Genomic DNA, 11439 nt, shown 5'->3' with positions numbered 1-11439 from the left:
TATTGCAAATTTATATAATCTGCATTGAAGTAAAGAGAGTACTGTTTTTCCTGGCTGACTTCATTATCTTTAATGCGGTCACGCCCACAGGCGGTATCCGCTGTTGACATGGTAATGCACGAGCAGCTCAAACGTTAATAAACAGAAGAAGTAAAGTTTGATCAGATTTAAAGACTTTACCGCATGTTTGGATGATAAACTTTGCACACACGTGAGGAATATCTTCATTTATGTCTGGACATTGAGGAAGAGAAGCGTTTATCTTTAACGTTACCTAAGAAGAACAACAATGGAAGATGCACTGGAGGAGGATATTTAAAGTAAGTAACAGTGAATTAATCCTCATTTATATTCGCTATCATGTAATATGCTTATGGCTTGTGCAGTTCACCCTACACAAGTGACCTCAGCAGACTGCACGCTTCGGATTGAAAAAAATTGCATTGTTTACAAACGAGGATGCATGAAAAAATCGTCATTTTGCATCATCGGAGGACTTTTTTGCACAACCAGAATACCGATATCCCTCCTCTCACGGGGTCATGAGGGAGGAAAACACGGTAATTCAGAAATACTGCCAGGTTTCTAGGGATACAATTCTGAATGCTAAATTGGTGAAGTATTCCTTTAATAAAAGTGTATAAAATTATCTGGCTAACAGTCCATAATCATAGTCAATATGAGGCATGTGTCAAGCACAAACAAATCTATCAAATAATAAACAAAACAAAATAAAACAAAATCACAGGCTCAACACACTCTGACAACAAACTTACAATCCTTTCTCTCTATGCTATGACACTCAACAATTAACAAATTGGATTAATACTTAGAGGACATAAGAATGACCAATACAAAAGCACAGCACAAACAAAGTAATCAAAATGCCAACAAATGCCTCAATCAGTGATCCAAGCAGTCCTTTTATCTGGAACAGGTGGAGAAAATGACCAATCACAGCCTTCATCACATTAACTCCAGGACCCAATTCCTGAAAACAAATGTCAAATACAGAGAGAAGACACAAGAGGGCAGTACAGAAATAAAACAAATGACTGAAGGTCATAACCATGTAGACAAGCTTGAGCGAGGCTGACCACAGAACAAGGTCTGGTCGCAGGTTGGTGGCTGCAATTTCAGCTGGGAAGCAGAGTCTTTTGTTTAAGTCTGCCAACAGCTTCCAGTCCCATGCTCTGCCTAGTTGACCAGAGTCTGATCTTATGGTAGTGAGGGTGGCTTGACCCTCACCCTCCCGAACAAATGGCGTAGGGTGCCACTGGGATAATGGGGGAGAAAGGGCATTCACACTTGTCTGTCGACTTTCCAACACTGCAGCAAGACACTTCAGCACCTGGTTGTGCCGCCAGGTGTAACGGCCTTGGGTGAGGCTGATCTAACATCCTACTAAGATGTGCTAGACTTTGGCATAGAGGGCATGCGGGGTCCTCATCATTCCATTGGCTTAGGTGTGTAGGAGAAGGCAGGACATCGTAGGCAGCCCTGACAGTAAAGCTTGCCCTGAACTCCTCTATCTTCCATAGATCTTTCCAGGAGATCTTCCTCTTCTCTGCTCCTTCCCTTGCCATCCACTGCCCTTGCTTTGCCTGTGCCACAGCTTGGGCGCACCTTCTTGCTTCCTCCTCCCGGCGTACCTCCTGGACCACCATCTTGCATCTCTGAGATGGAGAGGCCTTACTCCACACTGGTGTTGGCCCCAAGACAACCCTTCCCCTCCTGCACTTGGCCCACAATGTTCTTGTGTCTGAGTGCTGCCTTTGCCTGCTCAGTTGCAGCCAACGGGGTCCACTTCCTTCCGATGGCTAAGATGGGGGCAGCTTGGGCTACAAATGTATCGCTCGAATCCAGTAGAATCATCTCTAGCAGGGCCAGAGTGGGGCCACTTTTCAGCCCCGGAGTTTCAGGCCCAAGACCAGCCCACTTTTTCCATAGTGTTATTCCAAATTAGCACTTTTTTCAAATTGGATAAATAAAGCAACAGTTCAGCTCTTAATATAGTTTTTATTAATATCATGTTTAAACAAAAAAGGTAAAAGTTAAATAATATTTCACTTAAGATGAGAAGTTAAATATTCCTCTACACTCTAAAAATGGCTGTGTTATTTTTTACCCATAATGGGTAAATATTGGACAGAACATATGCTGGGTTAAAAATAACCCAATGTTGGGTTGTTGTTATGCAACCATGGATTATAATAACCCAACAGTTGGGTTAAAATAACCCAGCATTGGGTCAATTTTAACCCATTCTGTCCAATATATGGGTCAAAAATAATCCAGCCCTTTTTGGAGTCTAATCCACAAGGAAATGTTGATAAATTATTAGCATTGCTAATGCTATGAGGCCTATGATCATAATCAGATGCAAATAGAAATATAAAACCCAGTCCTAATTAAAAAAGAAAACAATTTGACAAAAATAATGAATCCGATATTGGGTAAATATATAGCAAAATAAATGATTTATAAGCTTTTTTCTGGCTGGTCATTTTTGACTGGGAACACAAAAAGTGTTATAGGGTTAAATAACTTTAATTCATATTGTTTTCTCATGGCCTCGTCATTTTCAGCGGCGAACTGGCTTATCTGCTGCTCAGAAGCTGCTTGCATAATATTAGCAAAGTCTATGAATCGCCATGTATACACCAAATGCTAATATTTTAACTAAAAAAAGTTGGCTTGTAAATAGTTTGACAACGGTATTAGCAGAATAATTACATTGCTAATGCTAATCATTACTAGGCTTATTTCTCTTTAAGTTACCAGTTGTTGTGACTTTTGTTTGTCCTCTTGAAAATAAATCTGTAAGTTTGGCAGCATCCTCCTCCAATGGATTTTTTCTTCAACCTGTTTTTTACACCCTCCTTTTCTTAGACGCGTATTGTTACGGTAGGGCCGGCCCAGCCTACCGAGAAAAGTTTTCTTGGACGCGCTATGGACCGAACCAACTCTATGGGAGGGGTGTTACAAAGGGGTGTTACTCTGTGTTACAAAGACTCAGATGTATAGTCATTTTTAAGAGGTTCTAAACATTTATTTTGGTAAACACAATTTAGTTTAGAAGTTTAGAATAACACCTTTGGGTGCCATACTAAGTTAAGGTAATATAAAAATTGATGTTGATATCAATTTTTACAGTGTTGCTGACCAATTATTGCAGATTGTATTGTTAAAGCAACACTATGTAGTTTCTATGTAAAAATGACTTACAGCTCCCCCATGTGGTTGAAAAGCGCAACAGTGCCTGGTATTAGACACTCTTCTGCAGGCAGGGGCGGGGCTGTGTTTCCTACCCTCCACCACAACTTTCAGAGTGTGCTTGTAGCAGCTAGGAGGCTGCTAATGTTGCAGCAACAGTACAATTTGTCCAGTTAAAAGTTGTTCTATCACTGAAATAATTTTAGAAACATTATTTAAAGGTCAAAAAACTACATATTGTTGCTTTAATGCATATCCGTTTACTAAAATCATATATCAGCATTTATAATACAAATGCTCTGTAAATGTCACACAGTTTTATTTAATAACATCTACATTTTTAAATATCTCTTTATATATTTTATCACATACACTTCCTCATGCATATTTTGAGACTACAATACTCTGGGAATCACATACCACCAGTCAGGTTTCACAGATTTAACATAAACTCTAATGTAGAGTTTGCCTCAAAATAGCCTAATGTTAAATATTTATTTTTTATTTATATTAGAATTTTTTTTCTAAAATGAAAACTTATACACATAACCTATAGACACATTTACTTTGCACACCGTACCTCTTTAATTTTTTTTAAATTACAAGAAAAAGGTTCCTAATGACATTTAACTCATCTCTTATATTATGACCCAGTGTCATTGCAGCCCACTGCTCTAGATTATATTATTATTGTTGTACTGTGTGTGTGTGTGTGTGTGTGTGTGTGTGTGTGTGTGTGTGTGTGTGTGTGTGTGTGTGTGTGTGTACCTGGTAATTATCACGTTGTGGGGACCAATTGTCCCCACAAAGATAGGAATACCAGTGTTTTTGTGACCTTGTGGGGACATTTTGATGTCCCCATGAGGAAACAAGCTTATAAATCAAACAAAATGATGTTTCTTGAAAATGTGAAGTAGTAGAAGGGTCTCTGTGATGGTTGGGGTTAGGGAATGGGGTAGGTAAGGGGAATAAAATATACAGTTTGTATGGTATAAAATGCATTGCGTCAATGGAATGTCCCCACAAAACATGGAAACCAGAATGTGTGTGTGTGTGTGTGTGTGTGTGTGTGTGTGTGTGTACCTGGTAATTATTGTGTTAAGATGGGAATACCAGTAAATTTGTAACCTTGTGGGTCCCCATGAGGAAACGTCTCGGTTACGGATGTAACCCTCGTTCCCTGAAGGAGGGAACGGAGACGTCACGTCGTGACCGACGAATTGGGAGCTCGCTTAGAGAGACCAATCTGCTTCGAATACTACTAAAACGCCAATGAACTTGGCATTGAGATATTTGCATAATGCTGGCGCCGCCCCGCCAGGTGCGTATATAAGGCGCACGTGCAAATAGGGAAATCAGCTTCTGTTCGCTGAGAAAGCCGGAAGGTGACCGGCCTAAACAGCAGGTGGCAGCACCTGTGGCGACGGGACGTGACGTCTCCGTTCCCTCCTTCAGGGAACGAGGGTTACATCCGTAACCGAGACGTTCCCTTTCAGTCGGTCACTACGACGTCACGTCGTGACCGACGAATTGGGAAACCCTACTAAAACGCCACTAGGGGCTGACCTCTTCCAGTGTCTGCTTAAAGCCCTCCGGTTCCACTTAAGGATAGGAGAATTAGGTTTCAAGGCAGAAGGCCGGGCACTAGATGTTCCTTTAACCCCACAGTAGTGCCAGCGACTGGGAAGCGCCCTAACTGAGCGGTATAGGGACGCTGCGGAAGCCACCGCCCCGTTAAGGGCTAATGGTGGACGAAAGTCAACCGTAGTTGAGGTATAAATGACAGCCGTGGCTGTGTAAGCAAAGCAGTGCTCTGCTAAGGGAAACGTGGGCTGGTAGGATTAACCCCACGGAATAATACTCACAAAGGAACCCGTTGGGACACAATGTGGGGCCCTGGCCAAACACGTAGGTTCGTAAGAATACAACTAGTGAAAGGCTGACAGCCAATGCTCCGCAACAAAGGCTGTCAAGGCAGTGGAGAGAGCAAATCAAACCATTACGCATCTTTGCTCTGTTAGCCTTCCATACTGAAAACTCAATTTGGAGCCTCAGTCGGAGGCTGCAAGCCGACTTGCGAGTCTGCTCTCCGTGTCCTCCCTGGTGAGGACAGAACACGAGAGGATACAGGCTCGGTACGAACATTGTAGAATCTAATGAACGTATTAGGTGTCGCCCAACCAGCAGCTCTACAAATGTCTGTTAGCGAGGAACCACGAGCTAATGCCCAAGATGAGGCAACACTCCGAGTGGAGTGCGCTCTCAAATTAAGGGGCAAGGAATGCCCTGCAAATTATAAACCAGGGCGATAGTATCAACTATCCAATGAGACATCCTCTGCTTAGTGACAGCTTTCCCTTTCTGCTGGCCACCATAACAAACAAAGAGCTGGTCTGAGGTCCTGAAGCTTTGCGTGCGGACCACGTAGAATCGCAGTGCGCGTACGGGGCACAACAAAGCCTCGGTTGGGTTTGCCTGCTCCAAAGGCAACGCTTGCAAGCTCACCACCTTATCTCTGAAGGGAGTGGTGGGAACTTTGGGCACGTAGCCTGGTCTGGGTCTTCAGTGAGACAGCAGGACCAAACTAAAGGCACGAATCGTCAACAGAGAATGCATGTAAATCTCCTACTCTTTTCATGGAGGCCAATGCTAGCAGGGTCAGAGTTTTCATTGATAAAAACTTCAGACTCGCAAACTGCAAAGGCTAAATCGGAGACCTGAAGGCTTCAGCACCATGGACAGGTCTCAGGAAAAAAGAGGGAGGGCGCGAGGGGTTTAGCCTGCGAGCGCCTCTTTAAAATTTAATAATTAAATCATGCTGGCCAACTGATCTGCCGTAGATAAGTGAGTGATGAGCAGAAATAGCGGCGATATCAATTTTAATGGCGGAGGGACAGCCTACCATCTAACCCATGTTAAAGATATAAAGCATAATGTTAAAGGGCATTCTCTGGGTCCTCGCGTTGCGAAGAGCACCGGGTGACGAAAAGGTTTCATTAAGCGCGTAAGCCCGTCCTGTGGACGGTGCTCGAACCGCGTCGATGGTGTTAGATACCGCTTGCGATAAATCACCTAAGCCTTGCGCGCGCTCAACGACCGTACATGGATATCCACAGGTCGGGGCGCGAGTGCCAAATGTGCCCCTTCCTAAGAAAGAAAGTCCTTCCTCAGGGGAATCCGCCAGGGAGGGCTGTCGCGAGGAGCATTAACTATGAACCAATTCTTGGTCGTCCAGTACGGACGATTAATAAAAGGCTCTCCTCGTCCTGCCTGACTTTGCACAGTGTCTGCGCAATAAAGCTCACTGGAAGGAATGCGTATTTACGCACCCCCCGCGGTCAGCTGTGTGCCAACGCATCCACGCCGAGGCTGCCCTCGGTTAGTGAATAAAATAGGCGACAGTGGGTATCGTCCGGCGACGCAAACAGATCTATCTACGCACAACCGAACTTCTTCCAAATTAGCTGGACCGTCTGGGGGTGGAGTCGCCATTCGCCGGGGGCGCAGCTCGGAAGCGCGTACCGCTGTATTGAGCGATCCCGGGATGTAAATGGCACGAAGGGACCTCAGATGCTTCTGACTCCAAAGGAGGAGATGACGAGCGAGATGCGACAGGTGACGAGAGCGCAAAACCGCCTTAACGGTAAATAACGCAACAGTCGCAAAGTTATCGGTGTCGACAAATACATCCTTCCCTCGCATCTCCATAGCGGAGCGTACAAGTCCCAGATATACAGCGCACCGCTCGCGGCAGTTGGGGTGCTATGCACACCCCAGACTGCAGGCCCGTCATACGTGGCTGAACATCCCGTGCTTAGGGCATCGCATGCTACAGAATGCCAGGAGACCCCTCAGAGGCATATCTTGCTATCAGAAATGCTGGGTCTACTACGGGGAAATTTAAATGACACGCAGGTGTAGTGTTTACACAATGTATGCCGGTGCGCCACGCTCTCCTCGAGACTCGATCGTAAAGTCAACGCTGAAGCGGTCTCATATGACGCAGCTCGCAGTGTCACGGCTGCAGCATGCTGTCATATGTCCAGGAGCTTCTGAAATTGTATCAGAGGGACCGCGTACTTCCCTCGAATTAAACCGAGGCAAATCAGAACTGACTAGTTGCGCGCTCTTGTAAAACACGCCAATTAGTTGATCGAGTCTAATTCCATACTGAGAAAAAGGATCCTCTGCACGGGGCAAAGTTGCTCTTTCCCAGTCGACCTGATGACTTAAACGAGCGAGATGCCGAAGCATTAACTCTCTGTGTTCGCGCACGTCTGCCAAGAACGGGCTATTATAAGTCAACGTAAATAAAGCAGAATGCGAACAACGCTCTCTCTCTGATATTTTAATGCCGTGACTAACACTTTCATGGAGACACGGAGAGAGAGAGACAGCTCGAATGGTGTACTTACTATTAATATGCCCACCCCACGACGCAGAGCGAAAAAACGGTCTAAGGCGAGGGGAGATGGACACAAAGTACACGTCTTACAGGTCTAAAGCTGCAACCGATCTGAATATTGAAATACGAGCCTCGGCGTTATCATCCAAAAAAGACCACCTCCGTAGAGCCGGGCGTAAATCAAATCGATCGTAACCCACCGCGTATTTCGGGTACTATGAGATAAAGGCTGGAAAAACCCTATCATCATATCATCATCTCGGTAAGAGGGACCGGCTCGATAATCCTTCGCCAGCAGGACATCGACTTATGCACGCAGTACTTGTGCATCGGATACTTTCACTATAGTAAAAACGAAAGCCCGAGAATTTCGGGGTTGTGCCGGTAATTGTATTTCGTAACCGAGGCGGATCGTGCGTAAAACCCAACGAAACGGGCTGGGAACTGAAGCCAAGCACCCAGGCACCGTACGAGGAGAATTAACGACACTACCGGTGTACCCGCGGTGGGGCAGCGAGGCGGGACAGGCGGGACTGCCGGTGCGTCTGCCGTGACAGCATAAGCATCTACAGTATGTGTGTGTGTGACACTGACCTGAGCCCGCTGAGGGAAACGGTCGTCCGGTCTCCTCAGCTGAGGACGCAGACTCCGAAGGGGTTGCTGGTGGTCCGGTCTCCTGAGTGGAGGGCTCGGACTCCTCAGAACACCCGCTGGCGATAGAGGAGAGGTAGGGTGAGCTGGTGTGTGCCCGCTCACGGCTCTCTCGATCCTCTGGAGACCTGGAGAGGGAAGAGGAATGCACTCTGTGTGTGGTTAGTGGGCACCGGCTAAACAGCCGGTGGAACATATGTAAACCAAGAATTTTCCACCCGACCCTCTATCGGGGGAAGGAGCGAATCACCGTCTCCTGAAGAGTGATCCTCTGCCAATCCAGGTCGCCCGCTTACTGGCCACTTAAACTCCCGATTCACGGGAAGCGGCTAAGCGGGCGGGGCGAGCTGCTGACGACCGGTTCCCCCGCGCTGCCGAGATGGAGTCCGAGGAGGGGAACGGAGGTGGTCGCCGCAGGACGCCGACGGCGAGAGGCAGACTGAGGAACCGGCGTGGTGGTTTTTACCAAGGGCAGCTCTCCTTCGCCGGGGCGTGACCACAGAGATCGCCTCAGTCTGCGCAGCGGAGCTGTACGACTCCACGGCCTCGCCGAAGAGGCCGGTCTGTGAGACAGGAGCATTCAAGAAGTTGTTCTCGCCTGCGTCCGTCAGCCAGACACAGCCAAAGGTGGCGATCTTGAACCACTGTCGTGAACATCGCACGACTGAAGGTCGCGGCCTCCCTCGTAAATCCTTGGTGAACCCGTAGCAACGTTATTGCGTGCAGGGCTGAAGCCGCCTCTCCGCATGCCTGACGGACAGCGCCCGTAACCGGACGACTATCTACAAACACGGGAGGGAAGGGTTGGGTGGTCCCTCCAGGAACGCAGCTGCATCGCAACCCCCCGCTCCACTGAAGGGTCCCTGCCCTTAGCAGCTCCATTGGTGAGGGAGGTGAGGGGTGAAAGCTGAAGCTGAACGGCCGGATGGCCGCAACCACGTCAGCTCTTCGTGCCGTCGGGAAGAAAGGCACAGGAGCAGAGGACCGAGAGGCCCGAGCAGCCCCGAAATACCAATCACGTGGGCGGTACGGTTCGGGCGGAGAGGGGTTAACCCCTCCAACTCTACCGTTACCGCCGCTCGAGCGGGCACGGCCGTCATCTCCGGAACGACTCCACTTCGGAGGAAATTTAGACACCCCTCTGATGCTGCAGAAGTGAACGGGACCAGAAGGAGGTCCAATGGATTCGGCAGACATCGTAGAACACGACTCTGCCGTCTCCACCGGAACCTCAACCGGCTGAGGATGAAAGGCCGGTAGGTGGAGGACGCGCCCTCCGTCCTCCTCAGCGTAGTGATGCGAAGAGCGTCATGCGAGCGCTTGACAGCCGCACCATGGCGGTGTCAGCACTGCAAAGACGCGGACAGCATTCCCGTAGAAACGTCAGTCGTCTCCGCAACCCAAGAGGGTTATGCTCTCACAGAGAGAACAAAAACTCTCCACGAGCGCAGCCTCAGAGTGCTTGATGCCCAAGCATGAAGACAGCGCTCGTGACCGTAACTGGAACCCTTATACCTCTCACATCCAAGATCGCACGGACGAAAAGCAATCCTGAAAAGGATGCTGATCTCCGAATTTACGAGAGAGTGGCTGTCTTTAAAAAGACACAGAGCTCTCACGTATCACTCTTTTTAGGGAAATCACTCTTTAGGTGCTCAGCTGATGATGCGCACAGGGAAAGGCAACGCACACACTAAACTCAAAACAAAAAATATGCAGAGCAGTGGAATACTGCGAGCGTCCGCTGTGTTAGTACTGTTTGTCAATCAACTTCAGCAACCGTTCCCAGAAGAGCAGATAGTAGCTTCTCAGTCAGATAAAGCCGGCTTTCGAAGCGAAAAAAGCTGATTTCCCTATTTGCACGTGCGCCTTATATACGCACCTGGCGGGGCGGCGCCAGCATTATGCAAATATCTCAATGCCAAGTTCATTGGCGTTTTAGTAGTATTCGAAGCAGATTGGTCTCTCTAAGCGAGCTCCCAATTCGTCGGTCACGACGTGACGTCGTAGTGACCGACTGAAAGGGAACAAGCTTATAAATCAAACATAATGATGTTTCTTGAAAATCTGAGGTACAAAAAAGTTTTCTGTGATGGTTAAGGGTTAGGGTTTGGGTTAGGGTTTTGTGTGTTCACTACTCACTAGGATGGGTAAAATGCAAGGTCACATTTCAAGTACTTGACAAAGTTTGTCACTTTCACTCACTTCACATGACTTCTCAATGAACATGACGTTTGTGTCTGTCTTTTTTGTCCAGCAGATGGCAGAATTCTAACATCAAATTACAATACTGTGCAGTAGTAGTTGCTATTTAACTGTAAAATAAAGTCAACTGGATCTGAGTGATGACTTTTCACCTTATTATTGTAATCTGAATTATTCTTATTATTGTTGGTTAATAGCCACTATGTTCAACAAGACTTTAACAGTTAGGGAAATATGTAGAGTTCCTAGATGTTTTTTACTATGAGATATGACAGGAGTCATGTCGTCTGAAATAAAATTACTTTCATGGAGGATAATACACCATCCCATACTGGAAAACGCATCACTGACTATTTTAATTAATATGGGCATAAAATAAGAAAGAAATCAAGGTGTGTCCACCATCATCCTCTGACCTCAGTCCTAATAAGAGCCTGTGGAGCATCATTATACAAAAGATCTGTGAGGTGAAACTGACTCTGCATTTAACCCATCCAGTGAATAGTGAACATACACACTGCAAGTTGTAAACACACAAACACCTGGAGTAGTGAGCAGCTATACATGCAGCACCCAGGGAGCAGTTGGGGTTAAGTTGCCTTGCTCAAGGGCACCACAGTCACAACCCGCTAGTCATGAGCCTCGAACCATCAACTCTCAGGTTACCAGCCCGACACTAACCACTAGGCTACACCTGCCCTTGTGGACAGCACTATAATTCAAAACATCAACTTAGGGATGCTGTGATATAAAGACAAAACCTATACTTGTTTTAATGAATGGGAGAGTTAAAGTCATGTCAAAGATATGCTCATATATCTTATTATGTAACTTTTTTTGGATAATGTTTGTTATGTGTCCATGCAACACATTTTGCAGATATGTTTTTGGATCATTATAAATTTGGTTAAAATGCAATATTAAAGTATCTTTTGACATTTTTAAATTTATTTCTTTTAATC

This window comes from Misgurnus anguillicaudatus, chromosome 19 (assembly GCF_027580225.2).
Source record: "Misgurnus anguillicaudatus chromosome 19, ASM2758022v2, whole genome shotgun sequence".
Taxonomy (NCBI): domain Eukaryota; kingdom Metazoa; phylum Chordata; class Actinopteri; order Cypriniformes; family Cobitidae; genus Misgurnus; species Misgurnus anguillicaudatus.
Note: the sequence above shows the minus strand (reverse complement) of the source record.